General features: G+C 41.6%; 1 long non-coding RNA gene across 1 annotated transcript; it reads right to left on the bottom strand.

Moving 5' to 3' along the window:
- Window positions 1-373: 373 nt before the first annotated feature.
- On the bottom strand, window positions 374-2,042 carry LOC118166012. The gene is made up of 2 exons (XR_004750314.1): window positions 1,775-2,042; window positions 374-477 (listed from the first exon to the last, which is right to left on the bottom strand). It is a non-coding gene; the product is annotated as an uncharacterized LOC118166012 (long non-coding RNA).
- Window positions 2,043-12,092: the final 10,050 nt, after the last annotated feature.

Below are 12,092 nucleotides of genomic sequence, written 5' to 3'. Positions count from 1 at the left end.
ATTTACAATTACTGGTCAAGAGCCTTCTTTTGCTAGATGCTGTAGAAACGTACTGAAGAGGTGGTTCCTATTCTGAAGAGCTTAGTAAATAGATCTGTTTTGTTTTGTTTAGGCTGGGAAGCTTGTAAAAGCTTCCATATGCTTTCTAGAGTCCTGTAAATTGGCTTTACTTACTGGCACTTTAAGTCTCATTTTTCATGCACTACACTACTGCTGTAGTTGAGTACTTTGGAGGATTGAAATTGGAGTCTGTGCTGTGTAAACAGACAGGTGTGGCAGGCACCTTCTGTTTTGCAGCTCTTTCCTTGGGGCTTAGCAAAGCCTGGATTTGTTCTTGGTAGGAGTGCTGGGAAGTGTGCATTTTCTCCAAATACTGCAGGGCCAGGTGGGCCCAAAGGTTGGAGTTCGAGTTCATCTGAGTCATAGCCTTCTTTTACTTTGTGTCTTTTGGACCTGTAAACTGAGTGCATATATGTACTTTTTTAATTAAAGAAACGATGGGTTATTAAGTCAACTGAGAGTTGACTCTGAGTTATAAGCAGTAAGTCAACTCTCAGTTGACTCTTCCTCCCTCCCCCAACATCCAATTTAGATTGCATATAAAGAAACTGAGGCTGACAGATGTTAACTTCATGGCACGTGATCACACGAGAAGTCTCTGAAAAGAGAATAAAATTTTTTGTTTCATTGGATCATGGATCTTCATTCCTGATTTTTCTGATTTTGAGTCAATTGTCTTGACAAGGCACTTGTCTAGAAAGAAGAGGGTTAAAAAAAAAGAGAAGATATGGCAGACAATCTTTTTTTTTTTCCACACATTGCTAAATTACATTGATTTTCCTAAAATACAATCCACTTCTTGCATCTAAAGTCTGTTTCACTAGAAGATTCTGATCACCTGTTATTCAGTTTAGTGAATTTCAAATGATGCAGGATAAAGTTAGCTTCAGAACTACTTTTTTAGTAGTAATTAAAAACAAGAACATGAGTTTACTCTTGTATCTTGAAAAGATCCTTTTTTGGGGGGGTGGGGAGGGGCAGAATTAGCTTGACATTGGTACTTTTTTACTTTGCAAGGCTTTTGTTTAGAGCAAGACAGGCTATTTAGTAATGAATGTGCAAAATAGTTTTCACTACTAAATGTGATATTTCAGAAAAAATAAGCTTTCTCTAAAATTGTGCTTTCCTCTCAGATACAGTAATTATATGTGTGTGTATACATATATAAGAAACCTGAAAGAGGCGTTTGCAAGGTTGGCTTGCTATTTCAGAAGAGACCTTTTTTCCGTAGCAGATAGGCCACATGGAGGTTCTTAGCTGTTGGGTGGGGAGAGTTTAATCTATCAGTGTGTGGAATACTGTGCCAAGATGAGCAGAGGTGACATAAAGGACCAAAACTTTACATTCTTCCCCTTAAATCTAGATCAGAATACATAGTGGTAATTGGCTGAGGCCATTGAATTCAGGTAATCCTGTTGTTTTGTTCCTCAGTGAGGAGGCGTGGATTAGGTAGAAGTCTCTCGTTGGGTTCAAGATAATGAAGTACATTTGAATCGGTCAGAAACAGGCTATTAAATAGTCATTCCTGATTTGTAGATAAATTACTGAAACTTTGATAGTTTAAAGATGTCTAGGAGGCTTAAAGAGTGGATAATGAAATGAAGGAATAGTCTGTCTCATGTTTCCCTCGATAAACAGTATTTCGTAGCCCTTGCTGTGCTTGCCACTCCATGTGGAAGTGCACGAGCCACCTTCTGTTGCACGTAGTGCTGACTGTTGAAGGATGATCTCCTGGCTGGTCAGTACATAGACTAGAACGTGGTAGTTTATTTCTGCTCTCACCACTCAGCTCTTCCTGATTTTTTTATTTATAGGGAAAAACCAGATTGTGGAAAAAAATGAGGATAAAAAAGAAGGAAACAGAGGTGTTTGGTTTCCCTCACGGCCTGCTTTTAAAACCTTTAGTCTTCCTTATCCTTTTTGTCAGCAGGCCTCACAGATTTAGAGCATTTGCCCTGCTTCCATCAAAGCTTTGAGATGGATGCCTGGCACAGCTTGGAAGCAGCTTGACAGTCAACAGCTGAGGAGTCGGATGTGAGCCCAGCTACTGCAGCTGGGAAGATGGCTCCAGATTCAGCATCTGGGTCACGTCAGCTGCCAAACGTGCTCCATCTATGGTCATCCTTGCTTCTGGCACAGTTGGGGAGAAAACAGGAGAACAGCAAACTTTACAGAAAGAGTTGAAAGCAGAATCCTAATTGGACTGGAGGAGAATGCTCTGCTTGAGAGACTTACAGAGTATAAAGTGCAAGAGGCAGCAGCAAAGTTTGATCCAAAGAGGAATTAAGCATCGTTTAGAAGTTCAAATTTGGCTATGGTCTAAAAAATGAAATAGTCTTCATTGATGGCACTGAGCACAATACTACTTGTGCATGGGACAACAGTAACATATGCCTGTTTGCTGAGTGCAGACATCCTGAAGTCTTAAATCCAAGTCTGTTTGCAAAAATTGAGCCCCTTCTCATGCTGTAGAAGACTAATTTTATTAGAAGATACAAATATCAACTTTCAATATGGATGTGAATGTAGAATAGACACGTGGATGCCTTCTAAATTGTGTGGATCACAGTAGAAATGATCACACGTTGTTGCTTCCTCCATCCTCTGTTGGGGGGACTTGCAGAGAACATCACCCGGGTAAGAATTTAGCTGGGAAAATAGCACTGCCCAATAATTTATTGTTTGTTAACTGTCTCTTGATATAGTTTAGCCCCCGGAAATGAGTAGCTGCCTTGAAGTGAGTAGCCCAGCTCTGTCCAGATGGGAACTTTGTGAGCCTATGCCTTAATTTACACAGTAGGAAGAAGTGCTGACAGAGCAACTAGAGGAAACAACGTGAAAAGGTATCCTTTTTCTTTCCTAGACAAGTGGGATTTTTTCCCTGACTGTCTGACACAGGTTTTGGAGTGTCAATGCAAATGTCCTTCAGAAACCAGTTGCTACAAATGGCAGGCTATTGACAAGACTGGAGTTAACTCCAGCACCTAGCAGTGCATCCTCACCTCTGCCAGATTCCAGAGCTCCAACAGTGAATCAGGCCTCTGCCAAACATGGGTAGTGGTTTAAAATCAAGATTCAGAGTTCTTGTTTTGTTTTCATTTATTTCTCAGTGCCCTGTTTGGTTCTTCTCACAATGTTTATTCTGTGGTTAAAGCTCTTTTCCTGCTTTCATGTACCTCTGAAAGCTTGATGTTTGTCAATCAATCTCTTCAGTAGCTATAAATTACTAGATGTTTATCAGTCTGGAGAAGAACAAGCAAAAATCTTTGCATGCAGCTAAGTGCAGAGATTGCCAGGTTAAATCTGTATTTGCTGTTAGAATTAGAAGGGAATTTGAAAACTAGACTTTTTAAGTGTTCCTGCCCAGACAGTTGTCCTGTTTTGAAAAGGTCCCATGTGTTTCTGGCTGTGCCAGCCTTTGGTCAGTAAAGCTTGTGTCCATTTGGATAGATAGATGGCTGATGGTTATTGCCAATGTTCATACTAATGATTTTTATTATGCAATCAGCACATAATTGCCAAAATGTAATGTATTCTTGTCATTCCTCCATCCAGAGAGAACCACTTTGCAGTAGAAAGCAGCTTTAGAGATGTGGGTGAACCAGAAGCAGTCTTTGTAGTTTGCGGTGACCAATGTTCCTTAAAACCTTGTGCTGATGTTTTTGGAGCTGAATTTTCAAAAGAAGCAGAAAGGCAGTAGTCTTCTTGCCTCTGTACCTATGGTACAGGTGGCTTTACTTTTCTAACGAGTACCACAGCAGCGATTCACAACTCATTATTTTTATTCACTACAGTTTGCAACCACGTGAGCAATTATGAAACTGATCTGAATGATTCCTATTTCTCTGTGCTTTTTGGAAGAGCTGAGAACAGCAACAGAAGCAGATGCTGTGAGTACTTTTGAGAGCTAGATCTTTTCTGTTATGTGTTCTTCAGTAGCTTTTCCTGTTGTTCATAGCCAGAGGGAAGTGACATTTAGCCTTCTGCTGAATTTTGTTAGAGAAGGGTTAAGTAGAGGCACAATCTGGTAATTTAAAAAAATCATCAAAGAATGATAGAAAGATCTCTGTTGAATTTGATGATATTCTCAAAAGTTCATGATAAAACTGAAATTCCCTTTCAAGTACCATTTTCTTACCCACTATATTTCCCCATTTATAAATGCAGTGCTATGCAGAGTATAAAATTAAACGTACGTGTTCACAGAATCTCAGAACGGTATGTAATGAGGTCTGGGGTTGTTACTGATATTATATTAATCAGATTTAGGTTTTTATGCCCACAGAGCAGCTTTGCACTTCTTCAGTTTCTGCTTCTGTTTTATTCCCTTAGAGGTTTTCTGTTTTATTTTCTGTATATTGCAAATAACTCACAGCAGTGCATTCTTTGCACAGAAACCAGCTCCATATAGCTGTGGAAGCAGGCTGGATTTTTGTTGGTTGCTTCTGGGGTAGGAACAATACAAAGCCCCAAACCTAGTTATTAAAGGAGCCATTTCTTTTGCCGTGCAGATGCCTTTTTGCATAAGGCATCAAAATGTGGCATGATGCCAGGTTTTGTTTCCAGCCTTGGTCAGATGCTGTAGATTGGCCAGGGCACAGGAGGATATTTTAGCACGAGGCTTTTGCTTGGCGGGCACCAAGGAACTTGTCGCTTACTTTGGCTGTTTCAGGCTGCCAGATAACAGGATTTTTTCGGAGCCTGTTGTTCTCTGCTGCTTTGTTTGGTGCATCTCTGTCCTGCCTGGTAACAGCTTCTGCTATTCTGGTCCTGTTTTTCTGCCAGCAACCACTTCTAGGCTGGTTTTCTGTAAATGCACAAACCCTTACAGTATTTGCCTGTTAAAGAATGCAAAATTTTTGTCATTAGTAACCTAAACCCCCCATTTGGAAACAAAAATCTTGTGGATTAACCACTTTCACCAGCAAGAGGCTTTCTGATGAGCTGTGGGAAGAAGTGTATGCTTGGCGGTAGGTCTACAGTAAACAGCTGGAATTTGCATGTGGCGAATTAGCACCAAGTAACCCCCCCCCCCTTTTTTTTGCTTAATTATTCTTGCATCCTCAAATGAATCTATTAAATGTTTGTGCAACAGAAATTGGTAAAACCACACGTTTACAATAAGTGGGTTCTTGATTGTGCACAGACTGAGATTTGTCTGCTCTGCTGCTGGCAGGGTCTGTGTAAGTAACGTAACAAGTAACGTAACAATCTGCGACCTGAGGGAGTGCCCTGTTCCCTGATTCCTCCTCCCCATGCAGTGATGCCCTGAACTGGATTGAAGCACTCCAGCCATTGGAAACACTTACTTCTACTCTGAATCTTCAACTACTTTACATTAACTTTGCGACCTGCTGTTTTCAGCCCTACAAAGCTGCAAACATAAGCATGTGTAAGATACACTGCATTTGTATTTCATAGGGCTTTTTAATTGTTGGTTTTCTCTAAAGAGCTTGTAAAAGGTAAAATGTTTCTGACACTTATTTCTCTGAAGACAACAGGAGGACTAATGGGTTCCTTTCAGCTGATGTTGCAGTTTTTGTTTTTTTTTTTTTTTTCTTTGCAATTTCAGGTGAGATTTCTGAAAGCCTTTTGTTTCAGTTGGAAGCCCAGTGATGTTTTCGGTAATGTCTAAGCAGGTGAGGCATCTAGTTTCCAATTGATTTTTCTTTTGAGCACTGAAGCTTCTCAGAACTTCAAGAAGTATTTATTTAAGAGTCTGATTTTGGGGGTCTTGGTTTTATTTAAATCTTGAACTTAATCTTCAAAAGAATGTGGAATACTAGAAGAGAACTGGTGTGGATTTCTATGACGTTTCCCCACCCCACCCCTGCCCTAGTTGTTGAGAGAATGTAAAAGAAACAAGCAATTTTCAGCCTTTTCCTCCTCTGTTTGCTGCTTATCTACTTTCTTGAACAGTCAGTTACAGGAACAGAACACATCTCAGGCTGCTAATTAATAATTTCAGACAGTAGCAATCAGAACTTGCATCTAACAGTCAGAAAAAATACTACCTCCTGATTTCTTCACTTTCTTTTGAGCCAAAGGGTTGTCACTACTCCTAATGGATTAATTTCAGAATTCTATTATGAAGCATCGGAGGGAAAGCAGCAAAAGTTAAGCACACAAATAATGTTTTAAGTGCCTAAAAAAGTTTAAGTATTATTTGAAGAAAGAGTGTGGGTAAAGTAGGCTACATTGAGAGCTGCTTTGCATGAGGCTGTAGGTTTGGAATCACAGTCAGGGTGCTTTTGGGGAAATGGCAGTGTCTGTGAAGACAGATCTATGATGAGCATTTAAACAGCTTACTTTAGGAGACAAGATACTGAAGTTAATTCCTTTAGCACTAGATGTGAGGTTTTTTAAAGTGGTAAAATTTCCTTTTAAAAATGAGAGAATACGGGAGTGGGGAAAAAGATGCTGTTAATTTCACAGAAGTGGTTTTCCTGATACCATCTCCTATTTTTTTTATTTATTTTTTAAAACCAAAACATTAATTGGGACTGAGGAGGAAGTGTTTCTCTTTCTTAGAGACATTGCGTTTTATTTTTGGCTAAGGCTAAAAGCTGTTGTTGCCTAAGTTGACACTAAACTGGCAAATCTATGAACTGAAGCCAGTATTGTTATTTGGATCTAAATTTGTAAGGAGGTTCAGTTGTCTTAGAATAAAAATTGAGTGTGGAGTTTACCTCAAGACCGGTGTTACACTCCACAAAATGATTTGACAGATTTGTAGCTGAAAAAAATTTTTTAGCTTATTGGCATGTGGCATTTAAAATAGCATGTTGGTGGAAGGGAAGAATAATGGTAAATAGTGAGAAATAGAGAATCATAGAATATACTGAGTTGGAAGGGACCCAGAAGGGTCATCAGGTCCAACTCCTGGCTCCACACAGGACCACCCCAAAATTAGACCATGTGTCTGAGAGCTTTGTCCAAGGGCTTCTTGGACTCAGTCAGCTTGGTGCTTTGACCGCTGCCCTGGGGAGCCTGTCCCAGTGCCCGACCACCTCTGGGTGCAGAACCTTTCCCTAACCCCCAGCCTGACCCTCCCCTGTCCCAGCTCCATGCCGTTCCCTCGGGTCCTGTCGCTGTCCCCAGAGAGCAGAGCTCAGCGCCTGCCCCTCCGCTCCCCTCGTGAGGGAGCTGCAGGCCGCCATGAGGCCTCCCCTTGGCCTGCTCTGCTCGGGGCTGAACAAACCAAGGGACCTCAGCCGCTCTTCATGTCTTGTCCTCCAGACCCTTCACCCACCTTAGCTGCCCTCCTTTGACACTCTCTAATAGATTTATGCCCTTCTGTTACCGTGGCACCCAAAACCTCACACAGTGCTCGAGGTGAGGCCACACAGCACAGAGCAGAGCAGGACAATCCCTCCCCTCACCCGGCTGGCAGTGCTGGGCCAGAACCCCAGGTCCCTTTCTGTGGGGCTGCTTTCCAGCCTCCTGTCCCCCAGTCTGTACGTAAGGCTGGGGTTGCCCTGTCCCAGGTGCAGAATTCATCAAGGCCTCTCCACAAGGTCTTCCTACCCTCAAGAGAGCCAACAGCTCCTCCCAATTTAGTGTTGTCCCCAGACTTACTCAGTATACCTTCAAGTCCTGCATCCAAGTAATTTATGAAAGTGTTAATGAGAACTGGTCCTAAAATATGTCAAATGATCATATGATAGACATGATCTTCACCTGCAGGTTCAATGCTTTTTGGCAAAGGACAGAGCTTTTCTTCAGTGGCAGCTAACATTACAAGGAGGAGAGCTTCCAGTGAAGACTAATTTTGAAAAATAGCTGTTATTATGTTTTTAGGGAATAACTTGCAATGACGATAAGACTAGGCGTAGGTATGGCTGGTATTGGCTTGACTTAGAATTTTGTTTTAAGTCATGTGGGAGTAGCACAAGCCAACTAGCTCTTAGCTTAGTTTGCAACTGATTTATATTGAAACTGTGAATTAGTTTAAATTTGCTAAAATTGAATTGTCAGTCTAAACAAACTAAGAGTCCATGTAGCACATTATCCTGCTTGAAGTGTAGCAGTTTGCTAAGGCTTGCTTGCTTATGGAACTAGCTTTTTTTATTATTATTATTTTAAACTAATATTCCACATAAGTTTTGGCTACTGGCAGGGAAGGAGAGCTGTTTGCTCTGTTTCGTGCAGGGGAGGAAGTTATTTTGGAGATGCTGCTGGATCTACTGAGGGGTGGAGAAAGAGGTAACAAAATTTGAACTTTGACATGGCAGCTGGAAAACTAGCATTTGTTAAAGGATTTTAGATACCTTTAGCTAGAACTGATTTCAAGATGTGAATTAACAAGTACATCAGTCAGCCCCACCTGTGTACGGTCCAAAGATCTTTGTGGGTTTTCCTGTCCTGTTTAAGATATATCACATCTATAAATTACACAAATTAGCCAAGTATTGGCAGTAGTGCCTAACAAAAATTGTATTAATACAGTAAAGATGCAGGTGAAAATGTGCTGCCTGGTCTTTAGTGTTCAGCAGGCATAGTAGTAATAGGTAGCAGTCACTGATGTTACATTTATTCCATTCTTATTTTCTGCTAGATGTTATTTCTGCTTAGTTACAACCCGCAATCAAAGTATGTCTCTTCACACTTCCCTGGGTTCATGGAAGAGTAATGCTACAACAGAAAGTACATTAGGGGAAATACCTAAATCCACAGCCATAGTCTTACTCTGTTTTCTTACTATTCCCTGAGTTGTTACCATTGCCTCTAAAAGTGAGGTAACTCCCAAACAAAAATGACAGCAGGTTAAGCTAGCAAGACAGCTGTTGAAGTTAGATGATCTGAAGAATTCTTTGATGTAGGGTGATTAATATAATATATTCCGTGTTTATGTAAGTGTGTGGTAGCTATAACTACCTCTTTAGTGCAGTTGTATGCATCTCACTTATGATATTCTGTAATTCTTCCATCTGCAGTTTAGCTATATATAATCATATCTGATCCTCACAATGTATCTGTGAGCTAAGGGAGTTCCATTCCTAGAATGAATTTGAGGAACAGATATGCAAGGATTTTTTTTCCTAAACTGACTTGAAAAGAAAATAGTCTTTTTATCTATTCTGTCATCAAATAGTATTTATTTCCAACCTGGACTGGATGAAGATACAGAATAGGTGTTAGACCTGTGCTAGATTTGAAGTTCATCTCTTTATGCTCATAGGAAACAGAGCGTCAGGTCACTGGAAAGGAAAGCCTGCTTCCCAGTGGAAGAAGGCACTCAGCAGTGCTGTTCTGTCAGCAGAGAAGTCCCAGCGGCCCATGAAGATAGGGCAGGAGCAGAGGAAAAGATGAGAGAAAAGTGGGAGGAGAAAAGTGGGAGGACAGAGAAACCCTAGAGCAGGAGTGAAATGGAATGGACCAGAAGAAGGAGAGAATGAAGTGCTTGGATATTGAGAAATCTATTTGCCATTCTATTTCAGTAAGTAATTTCAGCAAATTTACACTTTAAAAAAAATAAATCACAGTGATTTAGAGTACCAGCATAGGCAGAATGAGAAAGCTTAGTGGTTAACTGAGTGGTGTGACTGGTGTTAGTTCTGAGTCATGCAGTTACACCAGGCTCACACAAATGGAAACTTTTAAGCCGTATGTCAAAATGTGCTTTACAAAATCTGAACTTTCATACGGTGACTACAAACACTGATTGTTAAATCTGTTGAGGGACCTTGGGTTAAGATGTTTTCGCTATGAATTCTTTCAGGACATTGTACTGAAAAGTTGGGTAGAGTTTGAGCTAGCAGGTTTTTTACAGGCCTGAAAAAAGCAGTGGCCAGTCTGTGATTCCTCAGGCACGGTTTGTTTGCAAATACAATTACTACCTGTATAATTTATGATTGTGGGGGAGAGGAAGAAGTTACTACTGGTGATTTTACTCCTGGCAAAATAAAACAGGTGTCACAGGAGGAGAGAACAAGGAAACATATTTCATGGTAGCAAAAGCAACTAGATTTAAGAATCTTGTCCATCTCAGGCTTTGAAACTTTGTATGAATCAAGCATTGTAGCCACTGTCATGCTGTGGTGCATCCTGTCTCCTCTTTTGTTACCCAGCACCTCACCTTCACAGGCAAGTTCTGAGAAAAACTAACCTTTACGTAGTGTGTTGCTTTGTCAGGATCTGAGTCCTTGATTCTGTGGCTTCTTCTCTTTGAAGAAGACACAGCTGGTACTACCTCAGTGTAATTAATATCCTGCAGGACTTTTCGGTCAGTTTTCATGGCTGTGGGAAATCAGTCCAAAGAGTTGCTTCTCTGAATAAATGTCTTGACCATCTTTAAGTTGTGGAGTATGTTATTTTTCTTATTCTGCTGAAGATTTTATTTTGTCACCATTACCTTTTCCAGGCTCAGTGAATAGGGTAGGCCAGTTTCTTGGGTGAATTGCTCTTCTGGTATTTGATAGATGGAAGTTTTACTTCTAATTCTCCTGGTTCACGTTGGTATTCCAAAGCTGAGAGGGATGAACAAGCCTGTCACTCGTTTGGATATGGTGGGTTTTCTTGAAGTAGGATCAATGAGTTTATCATACCATGTTTTACAGCATGTCACTCACAGTAAGAAAACCTTAGTATCCCAGGTCAGCTAAGTAGTGGCTATTATCTCCTCCTCATTTCTGTGGCTCAGTGAAGTTACGGTTGCTGCAGGAGGAGCATGCCAGCCAGAGAGAAGATGGCATCTAAAGCCCGTGGAGTCAAGGTAGGAGTATTTACCTGGGAGGATGGAGAGCAGAATTTTAGTTCTTTCTTTGACCCGGCTGAAAGCTACTGCTTAAGAGATTAATTTCCCATATTTGTGGCAGATACATCTCTATTACTGGGGCTGCAGACTCTTTCTTTCTTTCTAAAAATGATTTTTGTGTCTATGAGGAGACTCACAGCATAAATTCATACTTTGATCCAGAGACTCTCTTCCTGGCCTGTCATGTAGAGAGAAATGAGCGTGTTCAGGCACTTTCTAGGTTGTTGGCTTCCTCTCAGAACGTCTGTTTACAGCAGGCCATTTCCCTGTTAGAGCTGCTCTTCTTTTGGCTACCTCCCTTGTTAGCCCAGCAGTTGTTTCACTGACCTGACTTAGGAGCGATGTGCTCATAGCTGGCGGCCTGCTGGCGATCTGTTTGCGGAGCAGCTTCTTTCCCTCATAATGTTCTTCTTGGTGCTGTGCAGTTAGCTGGAGGGGAGGCTGCCTGACCCCTTGGCCCCCTTGTGAGTGCCAGGGAGCAAACTGCAATTACGTTATTAGGGGGGCTACTGGGCACTTCGCAGTCTCCGCAGTGTCCCTCATTTTCTGCCTGTCTTGCTTTAGAGTAATTAGCTGCTGCGCAGATCAGAGTGGGAGGCCATCAAAGAACAGGCTGATTGCTTCAAAACCTGGTGTGCTGCAGAGCTTTCCAAGGACTGCAGATGGCTGATACTCTGGATTCTGCTCTCATACAGCCTTGAACAATCCTTCAGCTCCTGCATTCACTGCAGATTCACCTAACCAGCAAGGTATCTAGCTAACTAACTTACTGCCTTTTCTATTTGTTAATGCAAAACGGAAGCTATAACAGCAGATAATTCTCTAGAGCTGGAGAGTCCCTGTATGCATAACTAGTGAGTCTGTCATCACTTGCTGTATAAGAAGTTGAAGCTAGCCCGGGGCATTGTTCTTTTATATAACAAAGGGGAAATGGCTCTGGTCCAGGTGATCCAGAAGCCCGAGGATCCAGATCATCTGGTGGTGTTGACCTGATTAGCCATAAATAATTCTGGCCCTGCTGCCCTGTTCTGGGTCTTTCCCCAGTGAGAGGAGGGGGAGGACACGTGTTTCCTAGCTAGCAGGGCATCTTCTGTGTTTATGAGCGGGAATACCTGTACTGGGATCTGTGCAGAGCTGTCTGTGGGGCGTGCCAGGCATGCAGTGCACGGCACAGAGTGTGGAGGGAGAGACTGGGTTTATAGCCACCTCTACAGAAGCATTTGTATAGTTAGGTTGGCCATTCGACAGGAACATTTAAATCCTTAGAGATGTTTTC

The sequence above is a fragment of the Oxyura jamaicensis genome, chromosome 4, assembly GCF_011077185.1.
Source record: "Oxyura jamaicensis isolate SHBP4307 breed ruddy duck chromosome 4, BPBGC_Ojam_1.0, whole genome shotgun sequence".
NCBI classification, from domain to species: Eukaryota; Metazoa; Chordata; class Aves; order Anseriformes; family Anatidae; genus Oxyura; species Oxyura jamaicensis.
Note: the sequence above shows the minus strand (reverse complement) of the source record. Positions and strands in the feature narration are given on the sequence as shown.